Source organism: Callithrix jacchus, chromosome 7, assembly GCF_049354715.1.
Source record: "Callithrix jacchus isolate 240 chromosome 7, calJac240_pri, whole genome shotgun sequence".
Taxonomy (NCBI): Eukaryota; Metazoa; Chordata; class Mammalia; order Primates; family Cebidae; genus Callithrix; species Callithrix jacchus.
In genome coordinates, this window is record NC_133508.1 from 36,931,774 (window position 1) to 36,944,095 (window position 12,322).

Here is a 12,322-nt window from a genome sequence, read left to right on the forward strand (position 1 = left end):
AAAGATTGTATGGTTGTAGTTATGTTGTGTTGCCTCCGATGCCTCTGTTCTGTTCCATTGGTCTATATCTCTGTTTTGGTACCAGTACCATGCTGTTTTGATTACTGTAGCCTTCTAGTATAGTTTGAAATCTGGTAGTGTGATTCCCCCACTGTGTTCTTTTTGCTTAGAATTAACTTGGCTATGCGGGCTCTCTTTTGGTTCCATATGAAGTTCATGGTGGTTTTTTCCAGTTCTGTGAAGAAAGTCAGTGGTAGCTTGATGGGGATAGCGTTGATTCTGTAAATTACTTTGGGCGGTATAGCCATTTGCATGATATTAATTCTTCCTAACCATGAACATGGAATGTTTCTCCATCTGTTTGTGTCCTCTCTTATTTTGTTGAGCAGTGGTTTGTAGTTTTCCTTGAAGAGGTCCCTTATGTTCCTTGTGAGTTGTATTCCTAGGTATTTTATTCTTTTTGTAGCAATTGTGAATGGCAGTTCGTTCTTGATTTGGCTCCCTTTAAGTCTGTTATTGGTGTATAGGAATGCCTGTGATTTTTGCACATTGATTTTATATCCTGAGACTTTGCTGAAGTTGCTTATCAGTTTCAGGAGTTTTTGGGCTGAGGCGATGGGGTCTTCTAGGTATACTATCATGTCGTCTGCAAATAGTGACAATTTGGCTTCCACATTTCCTATTTGAATACCCTTTATTTCTTTTTCTTGCCTGATTGCTCTGGCTAGAACTTCCAGTACTATATTGAATAGGAGTGGTGAGAGAGGGCATCCTTGTCTAGTGCCGGATTTCAAAGGGAATGCTTCCAGTTTTTGCCCATTCAGTATGATATTGGCTGTTGGTTTGTCATAAATAGCTTTTATTACTTTGAGATACGTTCCATTGAAACCGAGTTTATTGAGGGTTTTCTGTTGAATTTATTCAAAGGCCTTCTGTGTGTCCATTGAGATAATCATGTGGTTTTTGTTTTTGGTTCTGTTTATGTGGTGATTTACGTTTATAGACTTGTGTATGTTGAACCAGCCTTACATCCCTGGGATGAATCCTACTTGATCATGGTGGATAAGTTTTTTGATGTGCTGTTGCAATCGGCTTGCCAGTATTTTATTGAAGATTTTTGCATCTATGTTCATCATGGATATTGGCCTGAAGTTTTTTTTTCTTCTTGTGTCTCTGCCGGGTTTTGGTAACAGGATGATGTTGGTCTCATAAAATGATTTGGGAAGGATTTCCTCTTTTTGGGTTATTTGGAATAGTTTCAGAAGGAATGGTACCAGCTCCTCTTTGTGTGTCTGGTAGAATTCGGCTGTGAACCCATCTGGACCTGGGCTTATTTTGTGTGGTAGGCTCTTAATTGCTGCCTCGACTTCAGACCTTGTTATTGGTCTATTCATAGTTTTGGCTTCCTCCTGGTTGAGGCTTGGGAGGACACAGGTGTCCAGGAATTTATCCATTTATTCCAGGTTTACTAGTTTATGTGCATTAGAGTTGTTTGTAATATTCTCTGTTGATGGTTTGAATTTCTGTGGAATCTGTGGTGATTTCCCCTTTATCGTTTTTTATTGCATCTATTTGGTTGTTCTCTCTTTTCTTTTTTATCAGTCTGGCTAGTGGTCTATTTCCTTGATCTTTTCAAAAAACCAGCTCGTGGATTTATTGATTTTTTGAAGGGTTTTTAGTGTCTTATCTCCTTCAGTTCAGCTCTGATCTTAGTTATTTCTTGTCTTCTGCTAGGTTTTGAGTTTTTTTGATCTTGCTCCTCTAGCTCTTTCAATTTGATGATAGGGTGTCAATTTTGGATCTCTCCACTCTTCTCATATGGGCACTTATTTCTATATATTTTACTCTGGAGACTGCTTTAAATGTGTCCCAGAGATTCTGGCATGTTGTGTCTTCGTTCTTGCTGGTTTCAAAGAACTTCATTATTTCTGCCTTCATTCATTGTTTATCCTGTCAACATTCAAGGGCCAGTTGTTCAGTTTCCATGAAGCTGTGCGGTTCTGAGTTAGTTTCTGAATTCAGAGTTCTAACTTGATTGCACTATGGTCTGAGAGACTGTTTTTTATGCTTTCAGTTGTTTTGCCTTTGCTGAGGAGTGCTTTACTTCCAATTACGTGGTTAATTTTAGAGTAGGTGTGATGTGGTGCTGAGAAGAATGTATATTCTGTGGACTTGGGGTGGAGAGTTCTGTAAATGTCTATCAGGTTTGCTTGTTCCAGGTCTGAGTTCAAGCCCTGGGTATCCTTGTTAATTTTTTGTCTGGTTGATCTGTCTAATATTGACAGTGGACTGTTAAAGTCTCCCACTATTATTGTGTGGGAGTCTAAGTCTCTTTGTAAGTCATTGAGAATTTGCCTTGTGTATCTGGGTGCTCCTGTATTGGGTCCATATATATTTAGGATCGTTAGCTCTTCTTGTTGTGTCGATCCTTTTACCATTATGTAATAACCTTCTTTGTCTCTTTTTATGTTTGTTGCTTTAAAGTATGTTTCATCAGAGACAAGAATTGCAACTCCTGCTTTTTTTTGCTCTCCATTTGCTTGGTAAATCTTCCTCCATCCCTTTATTTTGAGCCTTTGTGTATCTTTGCATGTGAGATGGGTTTCCTGGATACAGCACACTGATGGGTTTTGGTTTTTTATCCAATTTGCCAGTCTGTGTCTTTTGATTGGTGCATTTAGCCCATTTGCATTTAGGGTTAATATTGTTATGTGTGAATTTGATACTGCCATTTTGATGCTAGCTGGCTGTTTTGCCCATTAGTTGATGTAGATTCTTCATTTTGTTGATGCTCTTTAGCATTTAGTGTGTTTTTGGAATGGCTGGTACTGGTTGTTCCTTTTTATGTGTAGTGCTTCTTTCAGGAGCTCTTTTAAAGCAGGCCTTGTGGTGACAAAATCTCTGAGTACTTGCTTGTTCACAAAGGATTTTATTTTTCCTTCACTTATGAAGCTCAGGATGACTGGATATGAAATTCTGGGTTGAAAGTTCTTTTCTTTAAGGATGTTGAATATTGGCCCCCACTTTCTTCTGGCTTGTAGAGTTCCTGCCAAGAGATCTGCTGTGAGTCTGATGGGCTTTCCTTTGTGGGTGACCCAACCTTTCTCTCTGGCTGCCCTTAGTATTTTCTTTTTCATTTCTACCCTGGTGAATCTGATGATTATGTGCCTCTATGCTCTTCTTGCAGAGTATCTTTGTGGTGTTCTCTGTATTTCCGGGATTTGAGTGTTGTCCTGCCTTGCTAGTTTGGGGAAATTTTCCTGGATAATATCCTGAAGCTTATTTTCCAGCTTCAATTCATTCTCTTCGTTACATTCTGGTACACCTATCAAATGTAGGTTAGGTCTCTTCACGTAGTACCACATTTCTTGGAGACTTTGTTCATTCCTTTTTGCATTTATTGCTCTAATCTTGGTTTCTCGTTTTATTTCATTGAGTTGATCTTTGACTTCTGATATTCTTTCTTCTGCTTGGTCAATTCGGCTGTTGAAACTTGTGCATGCTTCGCAAAGTTCTCGTGTTGTGTTTTTCAGCTCCTTCAATTCATTCATATTTCTCTCTAAGTTACCCATTCTTGTTATCATTTCCTCGAATCTTTTTTCAAGATTCTTAGTTTCTTTGCATTGATTTAAAACATGTACTTTTAGCTCACAGAAGTTTCTCATTACCCACCTTCTGAAGTCTAATTCTGTCATTTCATCACAGTCATTCTCCATCCAGCTTTGTTCCCTTGCTGGTGAGGAGTTTTGGTCTTTTTTCAGAGGTGAGGTGTTCTGGTTTCGGGTGTTTTCCACCTTTTTGCGCTGGTTTCTTCCCATCTTTGTGGATTTATCCACCTGTCGTCTGAGTAGTTGCCTACTTTTCGATTGGGTCTCTGAGTGGACACCCAGATTGTTGATGATGAAGTATTTCTGTTACTTGGTTTTCCTTATACCAGTCTAGCCCCTCTGCTATATGACTACTGAGGTCCACTCCAGGCCCTGCTTGTCTAGGGTACACTTGTAGCAGCTGCAGAACAGTGAGGGATGCTACCAGTTTCTTCTTCTGCTATCTTTGTTCCAGAATGTTGCCCGCCAAATATCAGTCTGATCAGTCCCTTTTGTGATGACTTTTTGGATATACAGGGGTCAGGGAGCTGCTTGAGGAGACAGTCTGTACTTCATAGGAGCTCAAGTGCTGAGCTGTGAGCTCCGTTGTTTATTCAGGGCTGTTAGGCTGCTGCGTTTAAGTCTGCTGCAGCAGAACTCATAAAACCCCCCTTTTTCCTCAGATGCTCTGTCTCGGGGGCTTGGGGCTTTCTTTAGGAGTGTCTGTTGCACTGTCCTGCCCAGCTAGTAGGCAGTCTAGTCACTATTTGCCTGCTGAGGCTCCGCCCTGCTGGCGTGGCATCCACCCTGTTGCTGCGGGCTCCACCCTGCGGTGGAGTCTCTCTGTTTTGGCGGGTTGCCTTGGCAATGGCAGGCTGTGTCAGCAATGGGAGTGTACCTCAGTAGAGGTGGATTGCCTTGGTAATGGTGGACGCCCCTCCCCCACCGAGCTGCACTGTCCTGGGTTCAGCTGTGCTCACAGTGAAACTCTCCACCCGGAGCGTTTCGAATCGCCATTTAGTTTGTCCCTGTGGGGGTGAAACCCACTGAGCCTGCTCCCCTGGTTCCCTGCCTCTGAGCACCTTTTTTTTTTTAAGTTGAATGGTTGACTCTTTCCCAGGTATTTCAGTCACCTGCTGTTAGGGCACCAGGATCTCTGTGATTTCCCGTGCAGCGACCCACTGACCTGGCTCAAACACTGCTTCCCAGGAATCTCCTTGTCTGGCTCACTGTCCAAGTCCCATTTAATCAGATGGATATGCTAATCTGCCCTCCCAAGTCTCAGATTGATGGTTTAACAGGGCACCTGGACGAGTGCGTTTTGTGCAGCGTGTTGCGGAGTGCCGCTGTGTTGCAGCGCCGGCTGAAGCGGCCGCACCAGCCAAAACAGCTGCGCTGGCGTCCCGTGTCTCTCCTACACCTGGGAATTTCCCCGTTCTGTTGGAAACAAAGATCCATCTGGAAATGCAGCTTTGACTCACTCTCTGCACGTTCACTGAGAGCTGCAATCCTGGGTTGTTCTTACCACGCCATCTTGAATTGAGGTATCTTTTCTTTTCTTTTCTTTTCTTTTTGAGACAGAGTTTCAATCTTGTCTCCCAGGCTGGAGTGCAGTGGTGCAATCTCAGCTCACTACAACCTCTATCTCTGGGTTCAGGTGATTCTCCTGCCTCAGCCTTCCAAGTAGCTGGCACTACAGGCATGCTCCATGAAGCCCAGCTAATTTTTGTATTTTTGGTAGAAACAGGGTTTCATCATTTTGACCAGGCTGGTCTGGAACTCCTGGCCTGAGGAGAGCTGCCTGCCTCGGCCTCCCAAAGTGCTGGGATTACAGGCATGCACCATTGCACCCAGCCTTCTTTGATTTCATATTACTAGGAGCAAAAGTAAATGAAGCCCAGGAAAACACCTTTGGGAACAAAAACCTTCCTTTGCTTGAAAACACAGAAGCCCTTCCTTTCTGTAGCATGCTTGCTTTCCTACCTTCCCAGGGTGGCCTGGGGGGCGTTGTTATTTACTCCCCAGAAAGGGAGGGGAGGCTGGTCCCAGTCCCAGCTCTGGCAGAATCAAGCTGCTGCAGGGGTGCCTTCTTATCCTTCTGGATGATGAATCACAGCCTCAAAAATAGTAGCGCTATTACTGTTCAGGTAAAAGTACAGAACCACATCCTAAAGGTACCTGGTAAGAACGTTGGAAAGATCTTCCAGATCTTCCATTTGCAGGGCCCCCCAGTCCTGCTTTCCCACAATGGTGTCTGCTTCACCTCCATCCATACTGGCATCCTCAAATAAAAGTATATGCATACATATATATGGTGTCAAGGCTAAAGTTTGTGCGAGGTAACGGGCTGGCATATCTCACTGGCCCTGTGTAGGCTGCTTGTGCATGTGTGTGTGCACACGTGGGGGTGTGTTTGGTTGTGTGTGTGGCTGTGTGCATTTTCATACAGGTGCACATGTATGCGTGTATGTGTGTGTGTGGCTGTGTGCATGCATACAGGTGCACGTGTGTGTGTGTGCACATGTGGGGGGGTGTGTGGCTGTGTGCATGCATATAGGTGCACATGTGTGTATATGTGTGTGTGTGCACTATTCCATATGGCTAGGAACCTCTAGCAACTCTTCAGTTGTTACCTGGAGTGAGGGTACTCCTTCAGGCATACACCTTCCACAGTCAGCAAAGTATGGTCCGTGGACCCACCCTGGCCTCCACCTGCTTTTTTTTGTTTTGTTATGTTTTGATTTTTTGAGACAAAATCTAACTCTGTCACCCAGGCTGGAGTGCAGTGGCGCCATCTTGGCTCACTGCAAGCTCCGCCTCTCAGATTCAAGTCATTCTTCTGCCTCAGCCTCCAGAGTTGCTGAGATTACAGGTGCCCAGCACCACGTCCACAAAAAATTATTTTGTATTTTTTTTTTTACTAAAGACAGGGTTTCACCATGTTGGCAAGGGTGGTCTTGAACTCCTGACCTAAAGTGACCCACCCACCTCAGCCTTCCAAAGTGCTGGGATTACAGGTGTGAGCTACCACACCCGGCCATGCCACCTGTGTTTGTAAATAAAATTTGTGTTTTTTTGGGACAGAGTCTCACTCTGTTGCCCAGGCTGGAGTGCAGTGGTGTGATCTTGGCTCACTGCAACCTCTGCCTCCCAGGTTTAAGCAATTCTCCTGCCTCAGCCTCCCCAGGTAGCTGGGATTACAGGTATCTGCCACCACACCAGCCTAATTTTTGTACTTTTTTTTAAGTAGAGACAGGGTTACACCATGTTGAACAGACTGGTCTTGAACTCCTGAGTCAAGTGATCCACCCACCTTGGCCTCCCAAACTGCTGGGATCACAGGCATGTTCCACCGTGCCTAGTCATGCCACCTGTTTTTGTAAATAAACTTCTAGTGAAACTCACCTGTAGTCATATATTTACATATTGCCTACGGTTGCATTCCTGCTACAATGCACAAATGAATACTTTCAACAGATACCAAATAGTTTGCAAAGCCTAAAATATAAAAAACTTACCTAAAACATCAAACACGTACTATCTGGCCCTTTACAGAAGAGTTTGCTGACTCTTCCTTTACAAAATAGAGCTTAAGTAACAAATACTCAGGAAGAGAGATCTGTTCCAGACCCAAGCAGCTTGTGTTAGTATCAGTGGAGAGTAGAATGAGTTATATACTTGTGGAGTTATTGGATGTTCGTTCATGAAAGGATGGATTTTGGCTGAGGCTGGGGCTTGGGCCCTACCAAGAGAGGTGTTTTTGGGGGAATACTGGAATCCTTCCCCATTCTTCTTTTTTTTTTTTTGAGCTGGAGACTTGCTCTGTTGCCCAGGTTGGAGTGCAATAGCTTGATCTTTGCTCACAGCAACCTCCCCCTTTTGGGCTCAACCTCTCGAGTAGCTGGAATTACAGGTGCGCACCACCACGCCTGGCTAATTTTTGCATTTTTGGTAGAGATGGGGTTTCACCACGTTGACCAGGCTGGTCTCGAACTCCTGACCTCACGTGATCCACCCGCCTCAGCCTCCCAAAGTGCTGGGATTACAAGTGTGATTCTCAGTGCCTGGCCCCTCCTCCCTGTTCTCTAGCTTGGTGTCTGCCTGCCCACAGGGGTCCCCACGGAGGAGTTGAGGGCTGGTGCCCAGGTGTCTGTGTGTGACCCTTGCAAGTGAGTCTGGAGCCTGTAGGAGGGAGGGGAGGATGTGGGGAGTGTTTATGAAAGTGCTCCATGTGCATCGTCCTTTAAGTCTCCTAATAGTTCGTGAAGACACTAATATTTGTTCCGTTTTATAGATGAGAAAATCAAGGTTCCAGCAGTGAGTAAGGCCACACAGTCAGTAAACACAAGGACTGGATCTGACCCCAGGCAGTCTGACTCCAAAGCCTGGGCCTTAACTGCTGTGTCAGGCTGCCTGGCAGAGAATGTGTGGAAGCAGGCCGGCCTGTCCTGGGCCAGAGGGAGTTGGGAGGGCTTCTCACTTCCTGTGTGGGCCTGGGACTCTGTGCTATATACATAGGCCTTTCCTAGAAAATGTGTGGGTGTCAGACAGCTGCAAACTTCTGCAAATTGGATCCACTTTATGTGTTTGCTTTTTGAGACAGAGTCTTGCTCTGCCGCCCAGGCTGGAGTGCAGTGGTGCGATCTCGGCTCACTGCAACCTCTGCTACCTGGGCTCAAGTGATTCCCCTGCCTCGGCCTCCTTAGTAGCTGGGATGACAGGAGCCTGCCACCATGCCTTGCTAATTTTTGTATTTTTAGTAGAAATGGGGTTTCACCATGTTGGCCAGGCTGGTCTTGAATGCCTGACCTCAAGTGATCCACCAGCCTCGGCCTCCCAAAATGCTGGGATTATAGGCATAAGACACCTTGCCCAGCCTGATCAGCTTTTGAATTTACTCAGAGCCAGAAGGGATTTTGTGGGAGTACCTTTCCAAAACTAATAAAGAAATTATTTGTTATTAGATTAGAAACCTGAGATTGTTCAAGGAAGGACACACCTTCAATTGGTATGTTTCCTTTCTTTCTTTCTTTCTCTTTCTTTCTTTCTTTCTTTCTTTCTTTCTTTCTTTCTTTCTTTCTTTCTCTTTCTCTCTCTCTCTCTCTCTCTCTCTCTCTCTCTCTCTCTCTCTCTTTCTTTCTTTCTTTCTTTCTTTCTTCTTTCCTTCTTTCTTCCTTGTCTTGCTCTGACACCCAGGCTGAAGTACAGTGGTGCAATCTTGGCTCACTGCAACCTCAGCCTCCCAGGTTCAAGTGACTCTTCTGCCTCAGCCTCCCAAGTAGCTGGGACTACAGGCATGCGGCAGCATACCTGGCTAACTTTTTTGTATTTTCAGTGGAAACGATTTTACCAAGTTGGCCAGAATGGTCTCGATCTCTTAACTTCGTGATCCGCCCACCTCAGCCTCCCAAAGTGCTGGGATTACAGGGTAAGCCACCGCACCTGTCTTCTTTTCTTTCTTTTTTTAAAAAATTCATAAGCTTTATTTTAATTTTTTTTTTTTTGAGACAGAGTCTTGCTCCATTGCCCAGGTGGGAGTGCAGTGGTGTAGTCATGGCTCACTGCAACCTCAAACTCTTGAGCTCAAGCGATTCTCCCACCTTAGCCTCCTGAGTAGCTGGGTCTATATGCATGAGCCACCAGGCCTGGCAATTTTTTCCCCCTGCAGAGACGTGGTCTTGCTATGCTGCTCAGGCTGGTCTTGAATTCCTGGCCTCAAGCACTCCTCCCTCCTTGGCTCCACAAAATGCTGTTATGCAGTGCCAGCCATAGGACCTGGCCAGCTTTATTTTTAGAGCAGCTTTAGGTTCACAGCAAAATTGACACAAAAATGATATAGAGACTTCTCATACACCTGCTCTCCCCACATACCCACAACATCCCCAATTACTGGCATCCTGCACTAGAGCAGTTCATTGTTACAATTGGTGAATTGACATCAATACATCATTATTATCCAAAGTCCACTGTGGCGTGGTAGCTCACACCTGAAATCCCAGGACTTTGGGAGGCTGAGGCAGGCAAATCACCTGAGGTCAGGAGTTCAAGACCAGCCTGGCCAACATGGTAAAACCCTGTCTCTACTAAAAATACAAAAGTTAACTGGGCATGGTAGCACATGCCTGTAATCCAAGCTACTTGGGAGGCTGGGGCAGGAGAATTGCTTGAACCTGAGAGGCAAAGGTTCTGGTGAGCTGAGATCAGATTGTACCACTTCATTCCAGCCTGGACGACAGAGTGACTTCCTTTCCCAAAAAAAAAAAAAAAAAAAAAACCAACAAAAAACAAAGTCCACTGGGGTCACTCTTAAGGTTATAGATTCCATGGGTTTTGACAAATGTATGACCTGTGTTTACCATTATAGTATCATACAGAAAAATTTTCTTGCTCTAAAAATCCTCCATGCTCCACCCTCTCCCCAAACCCTTGAGCTCCTGGCAACCACTGACCATTTTCTTTTTTCTTTTTTTTTTTTTTTGAGACAGGGTTTTGCTGTGTCGCTCAGGCTGAAGTGCAGTGGTAGGATCATAGTTCACTGCAGCCTTGACCTCCAGGGCTCAAACGATCCTCCCACCTCAGCCTCCTGAGTAGCTGGGGCTACAGGTGAGAGCCACCACACCTGGCTTATGTTTGTATTTTTTGTAAAGATGGGGTTTTGTCATGTTGCCCAGGCCAGGTCTCAAACTCCTGGCCTCAAGCAATCTGCCCGCCTCAGCCTCCCAAAATGCTGGGATTACAGACGTGAGGCATCATGCCTGGCCAGCCACTGATCTCTGTCTCCATGCCTTTGCCTTTTCCAGCATGGCATGTAGTTGGTATCATCATACAATACACGGCCTTTTCAGAGAGATTGATTTCACTTAGTAAATTATGCATTAGCATTGCCTCCATGTCTTCTCATGGCAGGAGAGCTCATTTTTATAGGAGGATAACATTCCATTCTCTTGGATATGCCATGCTTTTTTTTTGATTGTTTGAGACTGAGTCGCCCTGTCGCCCAGGCTGGAGAGCAGCAGCACAATCCCCGGCTCACTGCAACCCCTGCCTCCCAGGTTCAAGCTATTCTACTGACTCAGCTTCCAGAGTAGCTGGGATTACAGGCGTGTGCCACCACACCCAGCCAATGTTGCTAATTTAGTGGAGATGGGGTTTCGCCATCTTAGCCAGGTTGATCTCAAACTCCTGACCTCTGATGATCCACCTGCCTCTGCCTCCCAAAGTGTTGGGATTACAGGCATGAACCACCACGCCTGGCTGGATGTACCACTGTGTCCATTCACCTACTGAAGGACATTTCGGTTGCTTTCAAGTTTTGGCAGTTATGAGTAAAGTTGCTATAAACATCCATGGGTGATTTTTGTGTGAACCTAAGTTTTCAGCCTCTGAGTAAACACCAAAGAGTGTGACTGCTGGATTGAATTGTAAGAGTATGTTTAGTTTTGTAAGAAACCACCAAAGTGTCTTTCAAACTGGCCACACTGTTTTGCGTTCCCACCTGTGATGACAGAGGCTTCCGGTTGCTCCTCGTCCTCATCAGCATTTGTTGCTGTCAACGTTTTGTGTTTTGGTTGTTCTAATATGTAGGTAGTGGTCATTGTCTTCCTCCTCTTTTTTCTGTTTCTCTCTTTTGCTCTTTCTCTCTGTTTCATTTAGACTTACTAGCATTGACAAATGTGTTGTATGCATTTACACTATAGCGCATTACACTTTTGCTGTGATCATATTCCTTTTTCACTTTTCTGTTTTTTTTCTTTTCTTTCTTTCTTTCTTTTTTTTTTTTTGAGATGGAGTCTCGCTCTGTTACCCGGGCTGGAGTGCACTGGCACAGTCTTGGCTCACTGCAACCTCCTTCTCCTGGGTTCAAGTGATTCTCTTGCCTCAGCCTCCTGAGTAGCTGGGACTACAGGCGTGCACTACCACACCTAATTTTTGTATTTTTAGTAGAGACGGGATTTTGCCATGTTGGTCAGACTGGTCTCAAACTCCTGGCCTCAGGTGATACACTCACCTCAGCCTCCCAAAGTCCTTGGATTACAGGCATGAGCCACCATGCCCAGTCTCTGTTCTTTTTCTTTACTAATGTTCTTATAAAACAAAATGGTAAAAACAGGAATGAAACAAAAAAAATTGTTTTACGTCAGGCTATCGATTCATGTATTTGTGCTTTTTAAGTTTATTTTTAATGGACAAATAAAAATTATATATATTAACAACATACAGTGTGACATTTTGATTTATGTATCATGTGGAAGGGTCACATCAAGCTGTCCAGCACACGCAATGCCTCGCTTTTTGTGTGATGACAGCACTTCAAATCTACTTTCTTGGCAGACCCCGCCAAGTATGTTGCTCTCTCTGTCTTCAGGTCCTTCCCTCTATCACCTGGAAGCAGGATGAGCCACACCCAGAATACACTTTTGGCAGCTGCTGAACTCTCCTGGGTGGCTCAAGGACCCTCTCCTGACCATTGTTGGGGTCAGGGAAGTCTGCCTGGCTGCCCTCTCCCTCCTCACTGCACCAAGGAGGGCATTTCCTAGAGTGTGTGAAGGGCCGGCCCTTCCTTGCTAACCCCCACCCTGCAAAAGCCCCTTTCCCCTTCTCCCCCTGTGGGGGTGGAACTCGTGGGCTTTCTGCTTGGCTTGATGTCTGCAGGGTTTGGGAATTTTGGGGGGCGGGAGGGTCTGTTCAATGCTACCCGGTGTGTCCTTTCTAGGGTGTTTCACAGAGGCAGCGAG